The 14332-nt window shown below is 44.8% G+C and overlaps 1 pseudogene; it reads right to left on the reverse strand.

Annotated features, from left to right (window-relative positions):
* Positions 1–4818: 4818 nt before the first annotated feature.
* On the reverse strand, positions 4819–5636 carry LOC145345560 (replication protein A 32 kDa subunit pseudogene; annotated as a pseudogene).
* Between the last annotated feature and the right edge of the window lie 8696 nt (positions 5637–14332).

The raw sequence follows: 14332 nt of genomic DNA on the forward strand, positions 1-14332 counted from the left end.
TATGAGCCTTTTGGGAGGAAACCAGAGCACCTGGAGGAAACCGACGCAAACATAGGGAGAATATGCAAACTCCACACAGACAGTGAGCCAAGGTGGGAACTGAACCCGGAGTTGAGGGGGTTGAACTATGAGGAGAGGCTGAATAAACCAGGCTTGTACTCATTAGAGTTTAGAAGAATGAGGGGAGATCTCATTGAGACGTATAAGATGATGAATGGGATGGATAGGCTCTTCCCGCTCAGAAAGGACAGTATGACTAGAGGGCACAGCCTCAAGATAAAGGGGGGGCGCGGTTTAGAACGGAGTTGAGGAGGAACTTCTTCACTCAAAGGGTGGTGAATCTCTGGAATAAGAACATAAGAACATGAGAAATAGGAGCAGGAGTAGGCCATCTAGCCCTTCGAGCCTGCCCCACCATTCAATAAGATCATGGCTGATCTGTTGTGGCTCAGTTCCACATTCCCGCCCTCTCCCCATAACCCTTAATCCCCTTGCCTATCAAAAACCTATCAACCCGTGTCTTAAATATATTTAGCGAGGCAGCCTCCACCACTTCAACGGGCAGAGAATTCCAGAGATTCACCACCCTTTGAGTGAAGAAGTTCCTCCTCAACTCCGTTCTAAACCGCTCCCCCTTTATCTTGAGGCTGTGCCCTCTAGTCCTACTGTCCTTTCTGAGCGGGAAGAGCCTCTCCACCTCCATCCTATCCATCCCATTCATCATCTTATATGTCTCAATGAGATCTCCCCTCATTCTTCTAAACTCTAATGAGTACAAGCCTAGTTTATTCAGCCTCTCCTCATAGTTCAAACCCCTCAACTCCGGTATCAGCCTAGTAAACCTCCTCTGCACTCCCTCCAAGGCCAAAATATCTTTGCGTAAGTGCGGCGACCAAATCTGCACACAGTACTCCAGCTGCGGCCTCACCAGTGCCCTGTACAGTTGCAGCAAGACCTCCCTACTTTTATATTCAATCCCCCTCACTATGAAGGCCAGCATCCCATTCGCCTTCCTGACCACCTGCTGCACCTGCAGGGTGGGTTTTTGCGACTCACGCACAAGGACCCTGAGGTCCCTCTGCACCGTCGCATGCTGCAGTTTTTCGCCATGTAAGTAATAGTCCTTCCTATCATTATTCCTACCAAAGTGGACAACTTCACACTTGCCAACATTAAATTCCATTTGCCAGTTCCTGGCCCATTCGCCCAACCTATCTAGATCCCTCTGCAGACTTTCCACACCCTCCGCACAATTTGCCATTCCACCAATCTTGGTGTCATCAGCAAATTTCAACACCATACACTCGGTTCCCTCCTCCAGATCATCTATATAAATGGTAAATAGCTGAGGCCCCAGCACCGATCCCTGGGGCACTCCACTAGTCACCAATCGCCAATCCGAACAGCACCCATTGATCCCCACTCTCTGCCTCCTATTTGACAGCCAATCCCCTATCCATGCTAACACCCTACCCCCACCTCCATGCCCCCTGACCTTCTGTAACAACCTCTTGTGCGGCACCTTATCAAACGCCTTCTGAAAATCAAGGAAGACCACATCCACCGGCTCTCCCCTATCCACCGCCCTAGACACATCCTCATAGAACTCCAATAAATTCGTCAGACACGACTTAATTCTCTGCCCGTTGAAGTGGTGGAGGCTGCCTTGCTAAATATATTTAAGATGCGGGTTGATAGGTTTTTGATAGGCAAGGGGATTAAGGGTTATGGGGAGAGGGCGGGAAAGTGGAACTGAGCCACGACAGATCAGCCATGATCTTATTGAATGGCGGGGCAGGCTCGAGGGGCTAGATGGCCTACTCCTGCTCCTATTTCTTATGTTCTTATGTTCTTATGAACCCAGGTCCCTGGAGCTGTGAGGCAGCTGTGCTGACCACTGTGCCACCCATTAGAATATAGGAGCTTGATGACCAGCACAGAAACAATGGGCCAAAAGGCCTCTTTCTGTCTATGCCTCTTTAATCAAATTTTAAGTGTTTTAGAGTCCCCTAAGAAATTTGAAGAGGTGTGGTATAAACATTAGCTAGTTTCTAATTCTCATCTGAGTATCCGCTTCACAAGAAACAAAATCATCCAGGGCATTTACATCATTTCCTTTGTTTGTGCAAATTGCATAAGAGGCTTGCTGGTATTCCGAAGAATGAGATAAAATTCAGTCTGTTAAAGGTCATCAATTAGTGTTCTGGACCATGTGACACTGGTAATCATCCCTTTTAACATTCCTAACATTCTTGTCAGTGACCACTTCAACTGCAAGAATTCTTTTTTGCACAGGCCACATAAAGGTCATTTATACACAAAGATTTTCTGAAAATATCAAAAGTCATTTTTGAAAAATTAGCTGTGAACCTTGTTCCTTCGAAGCCAGAATCTCATTAACTGGTCATTTATTCGTCCTGGTGACAGTGCTGGCAAACCCTTTCTTTAAATAAACTTTTATCCAAAGCTGTATGACTAATGAAGTTAGATGAGATTAGTTCCTCTAGAACATACATTCTGAATGGCAAATTCCAATTAGGCTGCATCACACTCAGTGACTCAGAAGCTGAATTCCCCAGTTTGATCCACTCTGCTGGTTCAGAATTGTGATCAATGTCTGCTTTCTGACCAAGTCAAACATCTGCAAAAACCAATTGCTTTCTGCACTGACTGCATTTTGCAATGTTCAGTAAGACATGCATGGTGCAAGTTGCCATTTTCAAATTAGAACTTCCACTGGATGACGTGAGTGATCTGATGATCTGATCTGATGAGAGATGTCTAAAAGGGTCCGAGCAGAGTAGCTAAAAGCAGGCTAAAGGCAAGGATTGAGGATAAAGAAATTTGAGAAAGACTTGCATTGAAATGGCACTTTTTCATGACAATCACATGTTTCCAAGGGCTTTATAGCCAATGCAAGACTTTTCAAATGTAGTCACTGTTATAATCTTGAAAAGATGGCAGCCTATTTGCGCACAGCAAGATCCCACAAGTGCAATGTGATAATCTGTTTTTGTCACAATGTTGAGGTTCAGGTCACTGGGGTTAAGTGTCAAGGGATCTTTCACATCCATCCAAGAGAGCAGATAGGGCCTTTTGGGTTAGGTGTTAATGTTTAGTACAAAGAACATTACAGTGCAGTACAGGCCCTTCGGCCCTCAATGTTGCACTGACCTGTGAAACCAATCTAAAACCCATCTAACCTACACTATTCTAATACCATCCATATGCTTATCCAATGACCATTTAAATGCCCTTAATGTTGGCGAGTCTACTACTGTTGCAGGCAGGGCACTCCACGCCCTTACTACTCTCTGAGTAAAGAACCTACCTCTGACATCTGTCCTATATCTGTCACCCCTCAATTTAAAGCTATGTCCCCTCATGCTAGCCATCACCATCCAAGGAAAAAGGCTCTCACTGTCCACCCTATCTAATTCTCTGATCATCTTAACACCTAACCCAAAAGATGGCACCTCTAGCAAGGTGCCATCGATTTTGAGAACTGGAACTTTCTGACTCAGGGACAAGTCTGCTACCAACTGAGGCGTTGCTGACACTAAAGTGTTAATGTAAAACATTTAGGACTGTGGCAAAGGGGCACATCTTTCAAAGGATTGTTTTCTCCGGTGGTCCAGTTCCCTTTCACATCCAAAGATGTGTAGGGTAGGTTGATTGATCATGGTAAATTCACCCGAGTGTCAGAGGAATGAGCAGGGTAAACGTATGGGGTTACGGGGATAGAGCCTGGGTGGGATTGTTGTCGGTGAAGGCTTGAAGGGCTGAATAGCCTCATCTTGCACTGTAAGGATTCTATGATTCTATGTTAAGGATGTAGAGCATTCAGCTACAAGATAATAAAGAGATGTAAGTGCAGGACAGGAACGTGGGATTAGAATTTCTATCCTTGTGGCGTGTTAACAACAATGTAAATAGATTGGGCTAAATAGACTGCTGCAGTTGCTGCATAATTCTACAATCTCCATTGCTGGAGGAAGAATAAAGTCTCAATGGGTGGGAGTGTTGCATGTTTTTGTGCAACAACATAAAATGATAAATAGCTCCTTTTCACACCCTCTCAAATTTTACTTCCATTCAAGACAACAGGAAGGCAAATCATAAGACATGTAAAGTAGGTTGCCAACATGCTCCCACCCATTTTACACTTCCACAAAGTCAGGATCTGTCCATTAGTGTCAACACTGCTCCGATGGCAGCATTAAACGTTTGCATTCTGGCGCAGGATATTATTCTGTGGGCTGTCACATCATTTCTTACTTTTTAAGGTCAAAACAGTTTTCAGTTTATCTTCTTCAATGATATAAAAGTGCAGGGTAACAAAACAGAAAATTCAGTTGTTTACAATTAAACAACGTGGAAAACTCAAGCACCACAAACCACATGCGAGCGACGGAAGACTTGAATAAGGCATTCACTGAGTGTTAAAATGGGCGGTACGGGCCGAAGGGCCTGTTTCCTGTGCTGTGCTGTTCTTTGATCTTTTTGTTTGTACATCATTTCATCCCTTTAAAATTGAATTTTATTTACATTTTACCAGATGATGACTCTCTTAGAACAAAGAATAAAGAACAAAAACAGCCCGGGAAACAGGCCCTTTGGTCCAATGAGCCCGCGCCGCCATTTTAATATTACCAGTCCCCCCCCACCTCCACCCATGACCCTTATCTATTGATTTTATGGCTTCTCTTGTAACTTGAGGTGAACTGTTAACCATGAGCTAGACTCTGCAGGTTATAGAATAGTTCTGAATTCTGGTTTCATGTCTTCTCATCCTTCAGAATTAGCTTCATTCCTCACTTATTCAGCATCTGTTGACCTGAAATGATCCTCATCCACCGTCGAATAAATGTGTCCTTCATTGCTCAGAAATCCTACTGCTTGCTTGATGGCAACAATGTTCATATTCTTCAGTGTTCTCCTCATGTGGTCAATGCTCATGCCTTCCTGTTCTCGACAATTTCGAATCAAGTTCAGTACCTGACTTTGTTGACTTGTTAGTCCATTCATCAATGCATCATTACCATCAGCATACATCCAATTGCATTTTCATTTCGCATCGGGGTGTACAAAGCTAGAGATCCTCCAGATGGCTGTGGCTTGTTCAACAGTAAGTGTGCCTGTACCACCTCCAACATGCTTGATGTCAATTCATTCATGTCTTCCAAAGCCATGATTTTAAATGCTACCAAGCTCTTTTTGTTCTGGAATGATTTGAGATGGCCAGCTACCTTTACGTAGCTGCCAGGTGAAACCACAAAATTCTCATTTTCTGCTTCATCAGTATCCACCCAGTGTCTTACATTCAATGGGGCTGCTGTCATATCATCCAACTTGTATAGAATATTTGTTGGGGCTTTCTCTGCATCTTTGATCATACCTGAGACAACTCCACCTCTCCAACTTTGAAAATTTCATCTATTTGACTAGCAGATATTAGCCGTGACACTGTACAAGGAACTATTTGCTGAGCTCGTGATCTAGTTTTCCAGGTCACTCTGACTGCCTCCAGCTGGTGAGCCAAATCCACCAGGTGACTGCAAGTAGCCCCCTCCTCCTGCACTACTATCTCCAAAACCTCCATAGCCACCATCAAACGTACCCGAGTTATTCTCCATTTCAAACTTGTGACGTTGACACATTTTTGCAATAAGGTGACTGTATGATCCTGCTGGCACTGAGTAACAGGCAAGGGATGGCATTCCACAACTCTGGGCTCACAGCTATTTCCCCTCAGCTGTGAACATAACCTCAATGGGAAAAGCCGTTAAGATATTTCCTATTAAAGGCAGCAAAAGGTCTTCTTTTAATGATCAAATAGAGAGTACTTATTATTTTCTGAAATTGCAAAGCTGCTAGCAGAATCAGGTTTTCAGAGCCAGTTTGCACTGACACTTCATGTTCTTCTAAGATCAACATTGCCATTGACAAGAGACCAGAACAAGCACTCTCTTTTATAGTTAAAGGGTGTAGGGTATCCCCAGATCCCTCTTATACTATCCGGGTAAAAGCACACTGATATTAATAACAAACAGGTTAAACAAGCAGACATTAACAGCCCAGATTTGGTGACAGGAATAAAGATAAAATAATCATTATGAATCAAATTGCAACTTCCAGCATCTGCAAGGGCCAGTTAAACATGAAAATGCAAAAGTTACTATCAGATATAAACTGTTCTTCCAATGTAACAGTCTTTCAACATGGAAATAAATGAATGACTTGCCCACTAGTTTCCCAGAAAAATGTAGGGTAGGTTTAACTACATGATAATTGATACTTTTGATTTTTGGTTTGATTTATTATTGTCATGTATTAATATACAGTGAAAGGTATTGTTTCTTGCATGCTATACAAATAAAGCATACCATTCACAGAAGAGGAAGCGAGAGAGTGTAGAATATAGTGTTACAGTCATAGACAAAGGTCAACTTAATGCAAGGTAGGTCCATTCAAAAGTCTGATGGCAGCAGGGAACAAGCTTTCAATCGGTTGGTATGCAGCCTCAGACTTTTGTATCTTTTCCTAATGTAAGAAGGTGGAAGAGAGAATGTCTGGGTGCGAAGGGTCCTTAGTTATGCTGACAGCGGGAAGTGTAGATGGAGTCTACGAGGCAGGTTTTTGTTTTACACAGAAGGTGGTGGGTACCTGGAACTCGCTGCTGGGGAGGTAGTGGAAGCAGATATGATAGTGACTTTTAAGGGGCATCTTGACAAATACATGAATGGGATGGGAATGGAGGGATATAGTCCCCGGGAGGATATGGGGTTTTAATCGAGCAGCATGGTCGGTACAGGCTTGGAGGGCCAAAGGGCCTGTTCCTGTGCTGTAATTTTCTTTGTTCGTTGGAGTCAATGGATGGGAGGCCGGGTGTGTGATGGACTGGACTTTGTTCACAACCCTTTGTTACTTCTTGCCTTCTTGAGAACCTGGGAAGCCATCAGTAATGAGCTCTGGCTGGTTTGGTAGATGGATTGTTTTGAGGTTTGTGTGCTCCTTCCAAATGTCAGTGAACTCTCTCAATAGACATGATGCCTTCTCTAATGAACCATTTCTATTTGGGGGTTGTCACAAGCTAGGGACTGCCATGAGCCAGCAAAGATGTTGAGGACATTCCTAAAACATTTCTGCTGTTCTGGAACCTCCCGTCACAACAGCGTTCCAAGTGGATCAGTTACTTCAGGAGACTGGTGTCAGGTATGTCCTGCTCAGTGGAGCTGGTTCTGTGTGATTGGCACCTAGATGCTCAGCAAAATGGCTCCAGGGATACAGGATTTATACATGGAAATGCTCAGCAGGTTAGGCACCATCTGTGGAGAGAAATCAGTTAATGCTTCAGGTCGCTGACTTGTCATCAGAATGCGAACGGAATTCTCCGGCTGTCGGTGCCAGTCGGATCTCCTGGTTCCGCCAGTGGCACTCCCTCGCTGCAGGTTTCTCAGAAGCATGGGGTGGATTCAATGGGAAATCCCATTAACAGAAGTGGGACCAGAAGATCCCAGTGGCGGTGAATGGTGCGCTGTCTCACACCACGAGAAACATGCTGCAGGGAGGCCAGAGAACCCACCCCAAGTATTTCTGTGGATTCAGATTTCCAGTATTGCAGTACTTTATTATTGTTCATTAGATTGGATCAGGGATGGCTTTGGGAAGCACACTGCACAAATCCATTGACTTCATCATGAAAATAGGTGCCACACTGATGCAGTGGTTAGCACTGCTGCCTCACCACACCAGGGATCCAGGTTCAATTCCAGCCTTGGGTGACTGTCTGTGTGGAGTTTGCACGTTCTCCCTGCGTCTGCCTGGGTTTCCTATGGGTGCTCCAGTTTCCTTCCATAGTCCATAGATGTACAGATTAGGTAGATTGCCCATGCTAAATTGCCTCTTGGTGTTCCAAGATTTGTAGTTTGTGGGATTAGTAGGGTAAATGGGGCTATGGGGATGGAGTGGGCCTGGTATGATGTTTGGTAGGAGGGTCAATGCAGACTCGATGGGCAGAATGGCATCCTTCTGCACTGTGGGGATTCTGTAGTTCAATGAAAATAGGAAAATCAGCCTTCCTGATCACATGGGCAATCCTGTGCAGTATGTGGAAACTGGAGAAACAACAGCTTCTTTTTGGATTAGCTCCACTCTGCATGCGATTCACTTGCTTTCGATCAGACAACAGGTGACAATGGTTGAGCTGTAACCATTCATACCTGGACATGTTTTTCTTTACTTGCCCCATTGTCAATCTGTTTGACCTTGAATCATTAAGGGCATTCAAATGGTCATTGGATAGACATATGGATAATATTGGAATAGTTTAGGTTAGAGGGTCATTAGATTGGTTCCACTGGTTGGCGCAACACTGAGGGTGGAAGGGCCTGTACTGCGCTGTAATGTTCTATGTTCTATCCCTTTTGTCATCTTTTCACTCTAGCCTTTTATCCCATCACAGGCCTTCCCTTTTGTCCTATCCTCTCTGCTCACCCTTTCTTTTCCTTGGTTCTGTTCATATAAACTGTTACATCTCCAATTTTCTTCCCCTGTTTCTGACCTACAGTGTGTTTCTGGTATTTGCTGTTTTTATTCAATCATGCAGCCTTTCATAAGAGGGTGACACTAATGGAATTAGCACACACACGGAAAAACTCACACAGTGCAGAGCCAGAGTAACCTAATGAATAGGGAGACGTAAGCAGCCACACTCAACCTTTAACATTGTAACGTGGGATACATGCCTGCTTGTGATTTCCTGGCTCTCCCACCCTTTTTATAATCGCACATTAATTACAATAATTAGTTATCTCGCAGAGCAGAGGCTGGAGAAATGTTTAGTCTGCCACTCTCTGTGAATCTGCACAAATCCATACTGGAGAATTTCCAGACCATAACCCGAGAGTTTCAATGTTCATGAACACATGTACATTTATGGAATTTCAAACACTGTCCTGTGTTTTCACCTATCTGAAGTAACAATTGTCCTGCTAATGCTATTTCTGCAGTTCTGTGGGACTTCACAGCAACACAGTGATACATATCACCAACCCCCAAAAACTTATTTCCACAACTTATTCAGATCTCCCCGGTTACAATTTTTCATTCTTAATAATTACAATTTGTATTAATTTAACGTAGCCCTGGGATTTTGTCAGGACCTGCCTTCCTTCTTAATACATTAAAAATGTAAAGTTTATTTATTAGTCACAAATAAGGCTTACATTAACACTGCAATGAAGTTACTGTGAAATTCCCCTAGTCCCCACACTCCGGCGTCTGTTCAGGTCAATGCACCTAACCAACACGTCTTTCAGACATGGGAGTCCGGAGGCTTTTTTAACTCCTGCATCGCTCCATACAAAGCCTCCACATGGATGTGAGTTGTCAACCAGATGGGTATAATGTTTGCCCTTCTGATGTCAACCATGGATCAGTTTATAGAACCGGACCACTCGCATAAGAAAGTTGGGTGGTCAAACTCCCTCCAGAGATTAGAAACATAAAAAATAGTCTTCTCTGCTCTAATGAAAACAACACAAGCCTATCCAACTCAACAGCCTGATCCCTCCTACCTTTCCCTCAAATAGGATCATAGAATCATAGAACCATGCAGCACAGAAGAGATCCTTCGGCCCATTGAGTCTGCATTGAAAGCAAGTGAACCGCATGCAGAGTGGAGCTAATCCAAAAAGAAGCTGTTGTTTCTCCAGTTTCCACATACTGCACAGGATTGCCCATGTGATCAGGAAGGCTGATTTTCCTATTTTCATTGAACTCCGACATAATCCCATCTGCCAGCATTTGGCCCATAGCCCTGAATGTTATGATGTGCCAAGTGGTCATCCAGATACTTTTTAAAGGATGTGAGGCAACTCTACCACCCTCCCAGGCAGTGCATTCCAGTCCATCACCACCCTTTGGGGAAACACGATTTTCCTCACATTCCCCCCCCCCAACCTCCTGCCCATCACCTTGAACCTATCATAGAATCTAGAAACCCTACAATGCAGAAAGAAGCCATTGGGCCCATCGAGTCTACAGCGACCACAATCCCACCCAGCCCTATCTCCATATGTTTACCCACTAACCCCTCTAACCTGCACATCTCAGGATACTAAGGGACAATTTTATCATAGCCAATCGACCTAATCTGCACATCTTTGGACTGTGGGAGGAAACTAGAGCACCCGGAGGAAACTCACGCACACACGAGGAGAATGTGCAAACTCCACACAGACAGTGACCCAAGCCAGGAATCGAACCCAAGTCCCTGGAGCTGTGAAGCAGCAGTGCTAACCACTGTGTTACCGTGCCGCCCATGTCCCCTCATGACTAACCGTTCAACTAAGGGGAACAGCTGCTCCTAATCCACTTTGTCCATGTCTCTCATAATAGTTTGGAGGATGTCAGAAGTTGCAGCGTAACATAGATAGGATGCAAGACTGGACAGAGAAGTGGCAGATGGACTTCAACCCAGATAAACGTGTAGTGGTACATTTTGGCAGGTCAAATGGGATGAAGGAATATAATATTAAGGGTAAGGCTCTTCGCAGTGTGGAAGATCAGAAGGATCTTGGGGTCCATCCCAGTGCATAGTAGTAGTAGGAGGGATTACTATTTAAAGGGCGAAAAGCTGCAGCATGCTACGGTGCAGAGGGACCTGGGAGTCCTTGTGCATGAGTCGCAAAAACCCAGTCTGCAGGTGCAGCAGGTGATCAAGAAGGCGAATGGTATGTTGGCCTTTATAACGAGGGGGATAGAATATAAAAGCAGGGAGGTCTTGCTGCAACTGTACAGGGCACTGATGAGGCCGCAGCTGGAGTACTGTGTGCAGTTTTGGTCGCCACACTTGCGCAAGGATATTTTGGCCTAGGAGGGAGTGCAGGGGAGGTTCACTAGGCTGATACCGGAGATGAGGGGGTTGGACTATGAAGACAGACTAAATAGACTGGGTCTGTACTCGTTGGAGTTTAGAAGGATGAGGGGGGATCTTACAGAGACATATAAGATAATGAAGGGGATGGATAGGGTGGAGGTAGAGAGATTCTTCCCACTTAGAAAGGATAGCAGGACTAGTGGGCACAGCCTCAAGATAAGGGGGGGGTTGCAGTTTAGATCGGAGTTGAGGTGGAACTTCTTCACTCAAAGGGTGGTGAATCTCTGGAATTCTCTGCCCGTTGAAGTGGTGGAGGCTACCTCACTAATATATGTAAGTCACGGGTAGATAGGTTTTTGACAGACAAGGGAATTAAGGGTTATGGGGGCAGAGCGGGAAAGTGGAACTGATCCACTTCAGATCAGCCATGATCTTATTGAATGATGGGTCAGGCTCGAAGGGCTAGATGGCCTACTCCTGCTTCTATTTCTTATGTTCGGGTTCATAGGATTCTCAAATTGGCTTCGCAGGTAGAGGATGTGGTTAAGAAGGCGTATGGTGTACTGGCCTTCATCAATCGAGGAATTGAGTTTAGGAGTCGGGAGATAATGCTGCAGCTGTATAAGACCCTGGTCAGACCCCACTTGGAGTACTGTGCTCAGTTCTGGTCACCTCATTACAGGAAGGATGTGGAAGCCATTGAAAGGGGTGCAGAGGAGATTTACAAGGATGTTACCTGGATTGGGTGGCATGCATTATGAGGATTGGTTGAGATAGCTCGATCTTTTCTCCTTAGAGAGATGAAGGATGAGAATGGACCTGATAGAGGTGTATAAGATGAAGAGAGGTATTGATGGGATGGATCCACAGAGGCTTTTTCCCAGGGGTGAAATGGCTGCCACAAGAGGACACAGGTTTAAGGTGCTGGGGAGTAGGTATAGAGGAGATATCAGGGGTAAGTTCTTTACTCACCAAGTGGGAAGAATTTGGACCTCTATCACAAAGTGTAGCTGAGGTGGGCATAGATAGGGGAAGCGAGATAAACACATGGAGAAACACTAAGTCTCACAACCAGCTTTGACAAAGGGTCATCTGAACTCGAAACATCACCTCTTTTCTCTCCTTACAGATGCTGCCAGACCTGGTGAGATTTTTCAGCATTTTCTCTTTTGGTTTCAGATTCCAGAATCCGCAGTAATTTGCTTTTGTTAAGAAGTCTCACATCACCGCAGGTTTATTTGGTAGCATGAGCTTTCGGAGCACTACCCTTCATCAGGTGAGTGCAGGATTTGGTTCCCAAACAGGGCAGGCATAGACACAAACTCAATTACAAGATAATGGTTGGAATATGAGTCTTAAAGTTAATCAAGTCTTTACAGGTACAGATAATGCAAGTGAAGAGAATTAGATACAGTTTAAAGAGGTGTGAATTGTCTCAAGCCAGAAAAGTTAGTGAGATTTTGCAAGCCCAAGCAAGTTGTGGGGGTTACAGATAGTGTGACATGAACTCAAGATGTTTGTGAACCTGCACTCACCTGATGAAGGAGCAGCGCTCTGAAAGCTCGTGCTACAAATAAACCTTTTGGACTTTAACCTGGTGCTATGAGACTTCTTACTGTGTCCACCCTGGTCCAACGCTGGTATCTCCACATCGTCACATAGAGACAGGTTAAGGTTAGAAACATGAAAAATAGGAGCAGGGCTTTGAACCTGCTCCACTATTAATTATGATCATGGCTAATCATTCAACTCCTGATATCTTGATACTGCCTTCCTCCCTTATGCTTTGATTCCCTTTACCCTAATATCTAGTTCCTTCTTAAAAACATACAATGTTATGGCCTCAACTGCTTTCTGTGCCAGCAAATTCCACAGACTCACCACTTTCTGAGCGAAGAAATTTCTCCTCATCTCAGTCCTAAAAGGTTTACCCCATACCCTTAGACTGTGACCCTGGTTCTTGATACTGCCACCATCAGGAACATCCTTCCTGCATCTACCCTGTCTATCCTGCTAGAATTTTATAGGTCTCTAGCAAACTCCCCCCTTGATCTTCTGAACTCCAGCGATTGCAATTTAAACCAATCAAGTATAGGGGAGGAGGAAGCATCGGAGGTGTGGTATAGGGGGAAGAGGGGAACTAGACAGCAGCAATGAACACGTGGGGAGAGGATATTAAATTGGGTGTAATATCATGGACTCTGTTCCCAGTTCCTATCTACCTGCCCCAGCCACTATTTCTTGCAATGCACAGCAGTTGTGTTGGACAGCATGCCATCTGTGGACCAGATGAGACCCTTAAGTAGCCAATTAATGACTACTTTTCATTCCCAACCTGCCTTTTTCCTGTGGCAGGTGGAGGTCAATACAAAGTGTGAAATCTGGCAGCTTTCACTGCTTGAGGCACTGGTGGGTAAGGCGGCCCATCAGAGCCCCCAAATCCAAGATCTTCCCCTCCACCAGCCACTTGTCCCCCCTGGTCCAGCCATCCCTCTCCAACCTTTCACCAGGCCTGCCAGCCTGGCCTAAGTGATAACATCACCCATTCCACACCTCCAACTTGGTGACTGGCTCTTTTGGGAACTTGATGGAATATGGAGTCATAGGCCGGAATGTTACAGGCGTTTACGCTGACGGGATTTTCCTGTCTGTGATGCGAATGGCAGGTAAGGTCGTCCCCATATAGTTTTACAGCGCAGAAAGAGGCCCTTCGGCCTATCGTGTCTGCACCAGTGCTAGATTGAACCACAACCAGAGCAGTTCCAGGAAGAGTTTTTCCAAACCCAACCACCTCTTTTCTTCAACCTCATGCTACCCTTCTCAGCCTGTCCACATTTTATGATATGGTTGACTATCCTCCTTCAACACCTCTCTACTGCATGGCACTGTCCTGCCCACTTCCATTCCTATCTAACTACTAGCAGCCACGGAGTCAGCTGCAATGGATCCGCTTCCTACACCCTCGCCATCACCTCTGGCATTCCTTTGGGATCTATCCCGTTCCGATCAATGTCTCTATAGTCTAAGGAAATTTGGCATGTCCACTACAACTCTTACCAATTTTTATAGATGCAACATAGAAAGCATTCTTTCTTGTTGTATCACAGCTTGGTATGGCTCCTGCTCTGCCCAAGATCACAAGAAACTACATAGAGATGTGAATGTAGTCCAATCCATCACGCAAACCAGCCTCCCATTCTACACAACCTGCTGTCTCAGAAAACAGCCAGTATAAATCAGGGACCCCATGCATCCAGACGTGCTCTCTTCCACCTTCTTCTGTTGGGAAAAAGATACAAAAGTCTGTGAATATGTACCAACAGATTCAAGAACAGCTTCTTTTCTATGCTATCCTATTTCTGAATGGTCCTATCATATATTCAAGCTACCTGAAACTGCAATACTACATTCTGCAACCAATCCTTTTCATTCTCCCCTATGTACTTTATT

This window comes from Carcharhinus amblyrhynchos, chromosome 7, assembly GCF_965287045.1.
Source record: "Carcharhinus amblyrhynchos chromosome 7, sCarAmb.v2.hapA, whole genome shotgun sequence".
Lineage (NCBI taxonomy): Eukaryota > Metazoa > Chordata > Chondrichthyes > Carcharhiniformes > Carcharhinidae > Carcharhinus > Carcharhinus amblyrhynchos.